Here is a 14,922-nt window from a genome sequence, read left to right on the forward strand (position 1 = left end):
GCACGTGCACGCACACATCAGGTGAATCACTGCACTCCCGACATGTAGGAATACCTACTTTGTGTTTGAAGGTTTTTGAATCTCCTTCAGAGTTTTTCGGTGAATGAGCTCTCTTTAAGTGTGCACGTTGTTATCTTACCGATTTGGAGGATGTGGTATACTTTAAGCACAAGCAATAATAAATAAGAACATGAGGTGCAACTGGAAGATCATAACAATCTGCTGTTAAAAGCACTGCACGTCTACAGCAGCAGAAAGAACTTGAGCATGATAACAAGCATTTCTAGAGTTACTAAAGGGGTGTAATATTTGCAGTTATCCATGTGCAAGAGATTCATCTTTCAACAGAAGTGGAAGAAAGTGAAAGGTTGTCCTTGATTTGATGTTTGCTTCAATTCTATTTCACTTCAAGTACAAATGTGGGTGGTGGGACTGATCGTGACATTTTGCATTATTCTCTGGAATGCTTGATTCTGATTGGTCAATCGCAACATTCAGATATCTTGTTTTATAAAATGCAACCAGTTCCATCTCAGTTCATCGATTCTAATGTGTAAATGACCTCAGAAGACTTGAGCAGGTACTCGTTTATACACAGATTGTTTTTTTTTTTTTTTGTCTTAGCGGAAGCTTAGAGATAATTTAGGGACAATTATAAAAGAAAGTTTGAAAAGCTTTCAATAAATTCAAACCCAGATCAACCTGTGGGAGTTTTCCGATAAACAGTCTTCTATCTGTAACATCTTTAGAACTGAAATGAAATTTAATCAATAATAAAATAATTTGTATTTCAATTTATCAATACTAAGGAGTGGAGCCATAAAGTTAATGAAATGAAATCATATTTTTGACATGAATGGAAATGGATAAGGTCTTGTTAACATTTCCGAAGCTGAAATGACTTACAAACAAACTCTCTCTCTCTCTCTCTCTCTCTCTCACACACACACACACACACACACACAGTCCTCTTCAGAAGTGCATCTAACACTTTCATGTGCCTCATGTGCCCTTGCCCTGCGGTGATGACTTTGATATGTGCTTTTATGGGATCAGTGGGAATAGGATTTCTCATGGTTATTATGACAGAGACCTCCCCATCTCTCTGAACCACACTCCACTCCTCTTCTTCTGCGTAATCCCCAGATGTTCTACTTCAGTCTTCATTTCCTTGCTGGTGGGAGGCCCGGAGAAACATGGGGAAAGCTGTCTTCAGCACCCAGTTCAACAGCAGATCAGATCAGATTCATAAACTTCATTGTAATTCTGGTTGCTCACCTTGTGTTCATCTGTGCAGTCAGATATTAAACTAGATAAATCTGTCCATCTTATTTTTAATGTAAGAATGGGTGCAGCCATTTCCATGTGCGAGGTTCCCAGAGTCATCCGGTTCCAGTTATTTGATCTGTACTAAAATAGTCCTTTATACTGCTTGATACTGCAAACTGCAATATCAAGGAGTTTGCAATCAAAAGCACTTTGTTATGCTTCTAGTTATTTACCTCAGAAACACTCTCAGGTTAAAAGGGACAAAAATAGCAGTAGCCTATAAGATACAAAAGCTAAAAGGTAAATTGTTTAACTTATTTACCCCTAAATGGTACATATTAATACCTAAAGGCCGGTTTCACAGACATGGCTTAACTTAAGCCAGGACTAGACCTTAGTTAAATTAAGATATTAAATCAGAGTTTATAAAAATTCCTTAGACAAAAAACATTGGAGGTGTGCGTCTTGCGACAAAACAATGGCACTGACATATTTTAAGATATGTCAGAACAAGATATTTTCGGTTGAGACAGCTCAAACATGCATTTTAGTCCTGGACTATATCCTTAAGTCTCATCAGTGAAACCGGAGGAAAGTGTACATAATTAGCCCCTTCTGAAAGGGCACCACCCCAGTGATAGTTTTGTATTTTTTTTTTCTTTTTCTGAGAGTGTTGCAGCTAACTAATCTGAATGAAGTCTCACTTATTCACAGAAAACAGCAAAGTAAAGTGTATTATCTACTATTTTTGCAGATTTATTAAAGACTTGATTGGACTTTGGGGTTCAGTGCAGTACATAATGGTTTAGGCTGGTGCTAATGATATTTATTAAGCCTTGTTTGGGATTTGTCTACTGAGGCTCGACAGCAATATTATTCATAAACATCATGTTCCCTTATTTCTGCAGTTGTGTTTGGCAGAACAGGTGACCAAGCAGAAAACAGTGTGTGGTGAACCTGTGTACTGTAAACTTTAGACAGCTGAGCACCTGTCTTATCTACTCAATACAGAGGATTTCAGACACACATCACAGCTCCCTGATGGGCGCATTTTATAAATGCTTCCACATTATGTGTTATTTCAATTCATAAACACTTAGAAATAAATGAAGACATATACAGTATGTTGTGCAACATCTCAGCCTTCATTTCTTGTGGTTCAACAGAGTATTGGCAGAGAGAGATGTTTTTGAATAAAATAATGCATTACTGACCCAATTAGGTTTTGTTAGTAATATGACTGCAATGAGACAAATATCTTAAAGTGAAGAGTCTGTATACTGAAGACTTTTCAGCATAATAGAGTAAGATACCGCATTTTCAAAAGCAGCAGGGAAAATAGGTTCTGATTGAAAGAACGCACTGCTCAGCAGCAGTCCTGTTCTTGCTGTGAATTAATGTACAAACTAATACCCCACAGCCCAGTTCACCAAGAACTCTGTGCCGTTCCTCTACACTGGCACACAGTGAGCTGGGGTCTTAAAAGAGAGACTGACAGAGAAGAGAATGGTCAGCCAGAGAGTTGATGGCGAGTAAATCAGCCGTGAAAGACGACGTCCCCAAAGATTCATTAAAGCTATTGGTTTAAAATAAGATCCATACCGTGGCACCGCGACTGCTACTCATAAAAGCAAGACTAATTACATGGCAATTTAGAGTGAAAGAGTGAGACAGGCCTGCTGTTTATTCTACTATTGATTATCATTCATAATACATTTAATGAAATGAATATGCTACACTGTCCATAAACAACTGTCTCAGTGCTGTGTAACAGCCTGCAGTGATCATTTTCTCTGCTGTCTAATTTTCTTGTCACATGACAACAAAATGACTTCATGCATGTTGTATGCACTATAAAAAAGGATTTGTTAATAATACAAAATGAAGTACTTTTACTAAATAAATAAATATCAACAGTAATTTTACTTCAAAATTTTCCATTTCATTCAGTGTTACTTACTAGCAGCTTCTCAGTAAAATGTTTACCATTTACTTTTTTTTTTTCTTCAGTGCACCACAGTTTATTTGTTATACAAAAAAATGTTAAGTATGAAAATATTTAAAATGTTTTAAGATTTTTGGACTATAGAACTTTTGGTTATGCCAACAGTACATAACGATAAATAAGCCTTTACTTAAAGGCTTTATTTATAATGTTCTACCATAGATATTTATAACGTACATTGTATGCATTCTATCTTTTCATAGATAATTGTGACCAGTGTTAAAATGCATAATATTTGAAGTTTTGTTTACCATGTGTTTTATACTTTCAAAAGGTGTAAGAAAGAAGAAATAAGCATTATAATATATTTGGATACAATTATTCATTACATCATACAATGCATTATTAGCTGCATTACAAGGCATAATTCATGCATTAAAACTACTTATAATGCATTATATAAAAAGGCTTTCAGTAAAGTATTACTGTTTTTTTTACTCTAGTTACACCAATGAGACTGGAAACAATTAACCACACACCCTTGGTGTTTTTGTCAGCATGTATTTATTAATGCACATGTATTGACTCGCTGACTGAGACACAAGCCCCAGGGTATGGAGGTAAATGAAAAATGCATAATATGTGTGTGTTTATGTTTTACTGATGACTGCTGGACTAATGGCATTAAAATGTTTATATTGAGAAAGATGATCTCATATACTGAATTGAATACACCCTGTCCGCTGTCTAATCATTAATACTAGACATAATTTATTTCAATTCAAGTTTATTTGTATAGCCCTATTTACAATACAAATCATTACAAAGCAACTTTACAGAAAATTAAGTTTCTACAATATTTAGTCGTAGCTTATCAGTGGTTACTGTCAGTTTGTGCACGTATGACAGGATTTTTCAGAAAAATGTATACAAGAGTTAGTCAGCCAGACTATGAATATTATTAACACCAATTATTATATGATGCAGTCACACATGTAGCAATATTTGTTAGTTCTGTTTGTTGATTCAGGGTCAGCATCATCTCTTCTCAGGTGTTCTGGATCCAGACTGGAGCTTAACTCCTAGTTACCACGGGATGTAAATCCATTTTCCTAAAAGTATAATCTCCGTATTCATGTTGGTTATGATTCTGTTCAAAAACGTTGTTTTGACAATTTATGCGTTAATTTTTAAATAAATGTTCTATAACACTTAACTTGCACACATATTAATCTTTATCAAAAATGTTTTCAAATATATTTTTCCAAATAAAAAATGCTTCATACAAAATCATTCAATTCTAGTCAAGGTTGCTTAATTTAACCCAAACAAAAAGTGCCATTTTTGTATTAAAAATAATCGTAAAAAAAAATATCAAATTTTTTTTTTATATATAAAGCGATGTTAGAAGTTTATAAGTGACGTGACATTCAGCCAAGTATGGTGACCCATACTCAGAATTTGTGTTCTGCATTTAATCCATCCAAAGTGCACACACACAGAGCAGTGAACACACACACACACACCGTGAACACACACCCGGAGCAGTGGGCAGCCATTTATGCCGGGGAGCAGTTGGGGGTTCAGTGCCTTGCTCAAGGGCACCTAAATCATGGTATGAGGGTGGAGAGAGCACTGAACATGCACTCCCCCCACCCTCAATTCCTGCCGGCCCAAGACTCGAACTCGAACTTCGATTGCGAGTCTGACTCTCTAACCATTAGGCCACGACTTCCCCTTTTGTTGTTGTTGTTGTTTTGTCACATGATAACAAAACGACTTTAGACATCTTGGTTACACCACTCTGACATTGATTGGACTGAATATAATTGAATTATAAATAAATAAATAAATACATACATAAATAAATAAATATATAGAACATATATATGCTACATGCTGTAAGATCAGAACGATTCAAGGACGAGATGATGTGGGGGCTCTGGCAACCCCCCAGCTGTATCGGGAAGTGCTTTTACACACAGGGTCATCCATCTCACACAGGGCTAAGAGGTTTAAGCGGCTGGGAACCTGTAGAGAGCAGCATTTGATATAATCACATACTTCTATACCATCAGCTCGTCCTTACCGTAAAGGGGGTGGAGCGATTATAGTAAAGCTCGTGTATTTTCTTGTTGTGGCAGCCGAGACCTAATCGTTTTCACTCACAGACAAACAAAATCTGTATTAACTGCCTCCAAGTGCATATATTCCGAATACAGGCTATTCATTTAACTAGTTCTTTTAGTTTGAAAGGGTATCGCAACCCGCCGAAAAGCGATTCTCGACGAAGACCGCTCGTCAAGAAGACTCGTGGTACTTCAGTGGACCATCTCGGCTTTTGGAAGCATTTTGTCATTCTTCCCAAGGAAGCGGGTGAGTAATTGTCCTGCGGTCAGCTGTCCTGTTGAGCTTCTCACTTCAGAGGTGTCCACTTATAGAGCGCGCGAAGGCGCAGAGCTGAGACACATCTGCGGCGTCATCGCGTCGCTGCGCGTGGTTTGAGGCTTTGCATTTTGCACACGGCATACGAGGACACTAATGAGGGCTATTACCGAGTTCTGGGTTAGCAAACACAGCCAAAGACTAGTTAACTTAGTTCCCGCTCGTGTAAAGAGTGCATAACCATTATAATATATGGAGAATTATAATTGCATTCGAGATGACTGGCGCTGGAAAGCGAGTTGTTTACACCCTACTCTCATGTAGAAACAATTACATCGTCATTTGTAAAGCGATATATACAGATAGGGTTTTGCGTTTGTATCAACCAAAAGTGTGTGTGTGTGTGTGTGTGTGTGTGTTTGTTCGCATGGAATTGAAATATTGATTGGTTTTATTAAATTACTTATAGAGAAAGAGCGACTGTTGCAAACATGGGGCAATACAATGTTTCCCTGGGAAATTAATTTCTAAGAAATATTTGACCCTGTAGCGACTGACCAATCAGAATCAATATATATATATATATATACTCTATCTATCTGTCTGTCTGTCTGTCTGTCTATCTGTCTATGGGTGTAAAATAATAATTTGATTGGTTTTATTAATTTACTTGTAGAGAAGGAACAACTGTGTGGGAAACTAATTTTTCAGAAATATTTGACCCTGCGGCGATTGACCAATCAGAATCAAGAATTGAACAGAGTAGTGTTCTTAAGATTCTTGTTGAATGACTTGTCCTTGGGTTTAATAATGTTAAATGTACATGTAGGTGTTTTTATGCCTTATGGTGGATTTTAGTGGATTATTTGTGGGTGGCAAGGAATCAGTCTATCATTTCACCTTGATACAGGTTCATCATTTATCAGGGCAGTTTTGTAATTCTTACATTTATAGGCCCCTTTGAAGAAAACTGTCAGTTTAATGGGCAGATATATACATCTACAACAGTTGTGTTGTAGCGACATTCAGCCAAGTATTGTGACCCATACTCAGAATTCATGCTCTGCATTTAACCCATCCAAAGTGCACGCTCACACACACACACACACACACACACACAGCAGCCATTTATGCTGCGACGCCCGGGGAGTAGTTGGGGGTTCAGTGCCTTGCTCAAGGTCACCTCAGTCGTGGTATTACCAGCCCGCCACTTGAACCCACAACCCTAAGTTTAGGAGTCAAACTCTCTAACCACTAGGCCACGACTTCCCCTAAATCTAAAGATGTTGCCACAAAGTCAAATGAACACAAAATTACAAAAGACTAATTAGCAGGATATTGTTGCTAAGTTTCAACAGCTCGGTTGCAGTTATTACATAGTTGCCTGTTTTTGATCTAATTGTGATTCCAGTTTTATTCATTCATTGCCATACAAAAGAGGGAATTTGAAGTGAATTGAGAAATTAAATATAAAATATTATTTGTAATATATAATTTCTTTCTCCGGTGCAGTAGTGTATTATGCGACCAAACCCAAACCAAACTTACATATGTAATGAAGTTCTGTTGTTCCATACTCGAGGCCCGTTCACACTGAAGAGGTGTCCGGATGTTATTCACTTGTACTGAGAGTTGTCGATTTTTGGAAGCACAAGCAACAGAAGCATCAATTGTTGAGCAGATATTAACTTTTTGCAAATGAGGGATCTGCCTCGATACAGCTTGAAGCCAAGTAGACAGAGTATGAAACCAACAGTAAACCACCTGTGACCACATTTATTGCATTGCTGCCATTGTGAATGGGGCTTAACAGTGATGCTTTGCTTTTGGTTTCTTGTAGATGTTCTTACTGTGCTGCGGTATCTAACTGCATCAGGGTGTGTGTCACTGTCTCCTCTCCCACTGCTATTTGAAGCCTTGTGTTGTGACCCAGATAACATAAGGTGACACTGAAAATGCTTGTTGCCAGGTTGCTTTTTTTGCTAAAGTTTGCAGTCAGTATGAATGAACAAAATGATTAACAAGACATAACAAGCATTGTAAATGAAAAATTTGGTGCTTTCTACTCACGTTATTTTAAAGTTGCAAGGTTTAAGTGTATTAAATGATTAAAGTCGTCCTGTAAAAACCACTGGAGAGAAGTCATTTTCACTTTCACTGGAAGGGCCAGTCGTGGCACTTTGATTACAAGGTCAAAGCATCAAAAATGAAACATATACATGGTTGATTTGTTCACAATATTATTAACTGTTGTAGGTCGGGCAGTGAAAGGTAAGAATTTATGTTTTACAAATATATAATATTTACAATAAATAATAACAATTAACATTACACTGCTATAATAGTCAGTCTAAATGCAAAGTGGACCCCAAAAGCGAAATGGGCTATTGAAAACATTTGTTATCATTTAAATTTTGTATTAATCATTCAACCCTGTGGAATATTGGTTTACAAAGTGTTGCAGGAAATCTACTGTTTCTTGTGTATGTGAATGGTAGACTAAACTTGACCTAATTAAACCACCAGTCGAAATAATCTGAAATATCAGCCAAAATGTCATAATCGTGGCAGCCTCGGCGGATGCAGCACAGGGTTGAATAAAAGCACAAGAGCTGATCTTGGTTGTGAGGGGCTAAATAATTCAGAGCACGATGGGAACGCGCGTCCTTAAAGAACCTAGACTCTGGAACATATGCGATAAATAGTCCGCCAGCTCCAGTCTTCCTCAGGTTTCAGCTTCAGACAGCGAGGACGCTGTTTACGAGCATGGAAGCGCACTTCAGTGGGTCTCTATGGCCGATGCGACCCAACACGTCGTGTCCTGCATTTGGGGGTGAATCTCCACTGTGCGCTTGTCGGGGAAGTTAAATAGTTCGGTTGCATAACAGCGCTGACGTCCCGATCTGCATTCACTATATGTTGACGTCAGGCGGCAGTTCATATGAGGGAACCCTTGCTCTGTCTGAACACAATGTACAGAGAGTTATTTGTCCATGTGCAGAAACTCTGTGCCGTGTTTTCAACAGTCGTTGGCGCTTACGATGCCAAATGGTGCCCTGTTTGTGTTCTATTTTACAGTGCTTTATTTTTAGTGCCCTTTCTGGAGCGGGCTTCTGAGAGAACGGATTTAGCTTGATGATCGTTTATAGCTCAGCAGTCATGTCTTTACGTGCCTGAAGCATGTAGAACATGCATTACAAGAGACAGATAATGCCTGAAACTGTCAGGTGTTATAGTGGTCTGGACAAAAATAATCACAAGTATCCTAATATAAGGTGCAGTTATGCACAGTTTCATATGCTAGGCTTTATCATAGTTGTTTTGGAGAATCTTCCATTCAGTTATAAGTCAGATTTTTTGAATATATTCATCTACATGTTTAATTTTTTTTTATTTTATTTTATTTTATTTTTCATTTTATAATAGCCTATAGATATTCATTTTCTTTTTTAATGACTGGATGGGTTGACATAAGTTTCTAGGCTAAAACCTCAAAACAGAAACAAGTTAACATTAGCACTTCTGTTTCCACTGCAAGTCAAATTTCAATAAAAATTTTTAAGGTCTGAAATAATATTAAATAATACAGAGGTTGTCAGGAACATAGAGACAGATGCCTCTAAAGCTACTGTTTCTATTGGGACAAATCTGGGCCATGAACACTGAAGAGCAAACTAACTGTGTGTCTGCATCCATATTAATATCTGCAATAGATGTCAGCAGGTGACTATGCTAAATTAACTCAGTACAACATTTTGAAGGTGTTAGCTAACACAACATTATAAAGTTAGAATATAAAACATGTAGTATTTAATTAATACATATTTAAACACAAATAAACACATTCTCACCTGTGAAAGGTTATCCCATTTCTCAGGAAAGTCTTCAGTGGTTTTCAGTGACATTATTTAAGTAACTTCTCATGTTGTAAAGTTTGCCTGTAAAAAGCTGCTGTTGGAATTTCCAGATTGTATCCTGTTCACTTCATTTTGTACACATATTATATTGAATTCCAATGGTTGAGAATTTATACTTGGGAACATTTTAATTTCTGCTCATTGAAAAGCCAGTGTGCTACGCTGAGACTTAATTGCCTTTGAAAAAGTATGGTGCTGCATTTGATTTGCTGTTTAGTCCTTTTATTCTATTACTCTCTTATTTTCAGTTAGCAGTTTTAACACTATTAGCTAGAAAATAAGCTTCTGCAATTAATATTATAGCAGAGAAAAACATAATAAAGCTAGGCTATATATAGGCCTATATATGGAGATACCCCCTGACAATGTAAAGCGCTTTGATTAAAAAAAGCACTATATAAATGTAAAGAATTATTATTATTATTATTATAACAAATAAACAGGCTTACACGAGAAATATGTTTTTACTTAAATAATAAATTAAGAAAATGAACAAAAAACTGTGCAACAAGAAGCCTAGTATGCAGTTTCGGTTCATTTTTGTGCTGCGTGAAAGGAAACAGAGCTAGGCATCCTATTTTTCTTTAGGCTTATATTACAAAAGCACAAGGAATTGTTTTTATTGTGAATGTACACATAGAGGCAATTCCTATTATCTTTATGACTAAAAGGAGTAGTTACTTCTAACTTACTTTAAAATAGCATGCGCACACACAGTGAAGCTTTGCTACATTGACAATGCAGACTGTTCATTTTCATTATAAAATGCAGTCAGTCAAACATGTAAAAAAAAGAGGACACTGCTGAGTTTAAATATGTAGCAAAATCTGTGCCGTTAAGTATGATCACAAATATAGAAATATTTCATTTTGTGTCGAATGAGAGACCCAACGTTGGTTTCAATTTCGTTTTAGCCTAAATTAGTTTGTTCTGGTTTGTCGTTTATATATCCATAGCTTTGTATATTTTAACTTCTTGTTCTTTTCTAAATACTGTTAACTGAAAGGCTTTGTTGTGGAGTGAGGGAACTAATATATCCTAGCTATGTCAACAGTGTTTTTTTATAATGTTTGTAAACATTTCGAGTCGGCATTAGACTTCTGAATGAAATAAAATGAAACTTATGTTTTGTTTTTTTTTACTATAAAACAGAATTTGTTTATACGTGTAGCATATTTAGACCATGCAGCAAACCTTTTTAAATATTTAGATAAATTACTGAAAATAAATAGAAATGTGTTTGTAACAATGTAAATGTCTTTAATGCCAGCTCCAGTCAATTTAACGCATTCTTACTGTATAAAAATAGATTTTTCTGTGGCACTGAAGTGTACAGTACTTTAATTCAAAATGTTCCCAAAAAAAACTAAAACAAAAAAATACATTAGGCCAAAAAGTACGTTCTTCTGTATTTAGTGGTTTTATGTAGAAATATATTGATTATTTACACTGAGATATTATCTTCCGATTTTATAACAGTGAGAGCAGAAGAATCTAAGTACAAAAGCAGCCCAACATGTTCAGCAGCTTCCAGGTAAAAAATGCATGCAAATAAGACGTGATGACATTTAGAGGAAGTTTATGTAGTTGTTAACGTGGTGGAGATATATGCACCATAAACCGTAATCTATAATCATGAGATGTTATTAGGCTACTATGAAACATCAAAGACATGAGGCCGCAGTGTTTTATGGGATAAAGCACTTATGGGATAGGATACTGTATCACTACACTGGTGGTAAAGTACAATGAAGTAACAGCACCCTGATCGACCATATTCAGGACAAAATCACATTTCTAAGATGATTGTAAGCTAAATTTCAAACATGAATAAATATTTTCGGTCACACTTTATTTTAGGGTCCAATTCTCACTATTAACTAACCATTAACTATGACTTTTGCCTCAATTAACTCCTTATTTGCTGCTTATTAATAGTTTATAAGGTAGTTGTTAAGTTTAGGGTATTGGGTAGGATTATGGATGTCATGCATTATATGTACTTTATAAGCACTAATAAACAGCCAATATGTTAATAATAGACATGCTAATAAGCAACTAGTTTTTAGTGTGAACTGGACCCTATACTAAAGTGTTACCATATTTTCCAATTAAGTCTTTCTTATATTTCTCAGATATTTAATAATGAAGAATGATTGGCTTTCTTTTCTAGATTTAATCATCCAAGCACCCTGAGGTTTTACCCTGTTCCTGAAACTTCAGTTCTCTTCATACAGTAGATCTAAAATTAATGATGTGGGATTATGGTTGTAAATACAGTTTGTGAAAAGGTTTTAGATTTACTTTCACAACCTTTTTTTTTAATGTAAGATGTCTGTAACTTTTCTTTGGAGATCTATGTTTATTTGATCCAATATTGTAGCACTCACTTGTCGTCAGTTGGCATCAGTGTTAGTACAGCAGACGCCTGTGACTGTGCCACTGGAGGAAGGAAGTGGTTGCAGAGAGAATTTTGAGTTCTGCAAAAAAATTCAAATAGCACAAAACAACAGAAGTTTGTGCTTCTTTGTATCTTACGCATCAGTTGTTTTACAGTACATTGTTCTTCATGATTTGCTTCCCTCATGTCTGCTCATTAATCATGTTATCAATATATGCCATGTGCGAATGCATTTGTGTGTGAATGCAGCTACATAATATACTTATTGTCTTGCAGTTGGATTATTAAAATATATTCTGACTTGTGGGCCTAATAAGCCAATATTAAAGTAACTTCTCACTTTCCCCTGAGCCCTGTATAACTAAGCAACCAATAAAAAACAAAAATGAGAGAGAGAAAGGGACATTAAAGTGCTATATTTTCAGGCCTACAATATTAAATCCACTAATCCAGTATGAAGCACAGATGACTTAAAAATGACCCCGAGTATGGGCTGTAGGTGGGGTTGCACGATATTATTTCTTGGCCATTTCTGGTTAGATAATATTAGAGATTTGTGTCAGTTTTCGTGACGAGTGGGGTGGGCCGACAGCCAGAAGAAGAGCGACACCTGCACGACTCGTCGGTCTCGAGTCCCACAGAGGAGCTCCGGAAGGATAAAAGGAGGAGTTACGACAATGAAAGGGCGAGAGAGGACTAGGCCTGGGTTTTATTTTGTGTTTTGATTTTGTTTGTGTGTGACAGTCATCCACGAGGGGCTGTCGCTCTGTTTTGTGTTTATTTTATTATTTAAGTTTTATTTAAAATGTTCGCCGGCACCAATGTAACAATGTAAAACGTTTTTAGTCACAGGGAAGAAGGAGGCAGGAACCGGCGAACCTTTTTTATTTAAAACGTCAATAATAAAATAAACGCAAAACAGTCGCGCACAAACAAGATTTTCAAATTTATCCTGATAGACATAAGAGATAGTCATTCAGCCCAAAACTGCTGAAAGTGGCAGTCTATTGTAGGGCTGCACAATTATGATAAAAATTATGACATAATTGTCGATTATTCCCTTGAAATTCTAATTGCGATTATTAATTACAATTATAAAAATGTACATTGATTGATGTTTATACCATTGTTTCATGCAACTGCATGCTGCATTTATATATGAAAAAAACTGTAACTGAAATATTTTTTTATATTTTTTCTATATTATTGAGCCTCAAATATACATCAGATTGGTTTCTTTTTAAATGATAAGAAACGTTAAAATATTAAAGTTATTATAATGTTATACTGAAACTAAAACAATGGAAAAAACATTAAGATAACATGAAGAAAGAAAAAAAGCATCTTAGGCATGCAGAATAACATAAGTGGACTTTGAGCAATTCATTGCTAATCTGTTGAAATGTTACATAACAAGAAATACATGTGTTGTATTTCATATTAAACTGCTGGAGGTCAGAGGGACTGGGGAATCCAGACAGGATGTAGTAGTTTGGCAGCTTGCTTGAGGAAACAGTTTAGTGATGTGAAGTATTTTGGCATGAATGGTTCCTAAACATTTTCCAGATGTAAGAAGTGTGAACAGACTGTATGATGGATTATAGCAACAAAACTTGGCCCACTGAACGGGGACATTTGGACACTCTTTTCAGGGTTTGAGGTTGGCTAATACTAGACCTTAGTTAGCACTTGAGTGTGGGTAAGTTACACGAAAAGTTTCTGAAAGGGCACATTAAGTTGATCAGGTCACAGACTTTTATAGGGTTACAGAGAAAATTATATTTCTTGACTGCATTGCACAAAGATGGTGTCAGAATATTTGTATCAAACAGCTCTGTAAGCCCGCCAACAGATGACCTAATTTTACTAGTTTACTTCATATTTCCTTGCGCAGCATACATTCGGTTAATTTCATAATTCCTTGTTCAGTCTGCATGCAGAAATACCCCTCTTTTCCCAGAAAGGCTTACCAAGGATGCTTCAGTATATTAAACACACCAGTGGTACTGTGTACCATAAGTGTATGAAGTGTCAGTTTGTTTGTTTGTTTGTTTATTATTTGTATATTATTAGTTACTGTACAGAGTGGCAAGCTTATGTTAAAAGAGGCACAGGTGCAGTGGAAATGTCCCCAGGGTTGGGCTGTGACCCCTGCGTCTCCCCAAAAAGCCATTTTGCATTACAGCAACAGCACTGTAACCAGAAGATTGAAGCAGATCAGGTTTCACTGACCTCCGTCTGGCCTCTCATTCACCTCCTGTGCGAGTCTGCATGGATATGTGAAAGAGGACAGAGCATGTATATATATTCCAGCGGCGTGATTTACGTGTTGGTCAGGTTTGTTGTGCCCTCGCCTCCCTGTTTTCCCTTGCAGCTATGTGTTTGTCTTTCTGCTTTAGTGTGACATGTGTCTGTTAAGTTGGCAACATAACTATGTGCTGCCACACTTAACGATGGTGCCACACCTTGAGCGCCACAGAGACAAAGTAAAAAAAAAAACTAGGTTGATAGTGATTTGGGCAAACACAGACATATATAGAAACATATGGAGTACTCATTCATTATGAGTAACACAACTCCTGTAGATTGAGTTAACAGCCATTTGTTTATATATGTGCTGTAACATAACAACAGATTGCCATTTTTAGCAGTTTTGGGCTGAATGACTGTGGCTATATGTCTATCAGGATAAATCTGAAAATGCATGTCTTCTCTACGTACTGAGACATGGCAGTGCAGAGGGTTAAAAGACGTCGCATTCAAGTTTATCTTTAGACAGTAATTTTAGATTTGAAATTCAATATTGATTTTAGAACTGTTCAAATGATTTACTGTATCTAACGCAAGTAAGTAAATGTAATTAAATTACCTAAAAATGAGCATTAATCACTTACTTTACTTTTTCAGTGGATAAGTAATTTAATTACAGTACTTTTAGTATAGACTGTTATAAAGAAGAAATTAGTGGTGTTGCTTATATAAATGCTTATATAGGCTATTATTGA

The 14,922-nt window shown here is 36.3% G+C and overlaps 1 protein-coding gene across 2 annotated transcripts in view; it reads left to right on the plus strand.

Annotated features, from left to right (window-relative positions):
* The first annotated feature begins 4,884 nt into the window (after positions 1 to 4,884).
* The window catches only part of LOC113079641 (thyroid hormone receptor alpha-A), a 34,241-nt gene continuing 24,203 nt past the window's right edge, over positions 4,885 to 14,922 (plus strand). For both annotated transcript variants that reach the window (XM_026251884.1, XM_026251886.1), the window contains exon 1: positions 4,885 to 5,590. The gene's annotated coding sequence lies outside the window, so the exon portion shown is untranslated. The remainder of the gene's footprint in view (positions 5,591 to 14,922) is intronic.

Source organism: Carassius auratus, unplaced genomic scaffold (genome assembly GCF_003368295.1).
Source record: "Carassius auratus strain Wakin unplaced genomic scaffold, ASM336829v1 scaf_tig00028889, whole genome shotgun sequence".
Classification (NCBI taxonomy): Eukaryota; Metazoa; Chordata; class Actinopteri; order Cypriniformes; family Cyprinidae; genus Carassius; species Carassius auratus.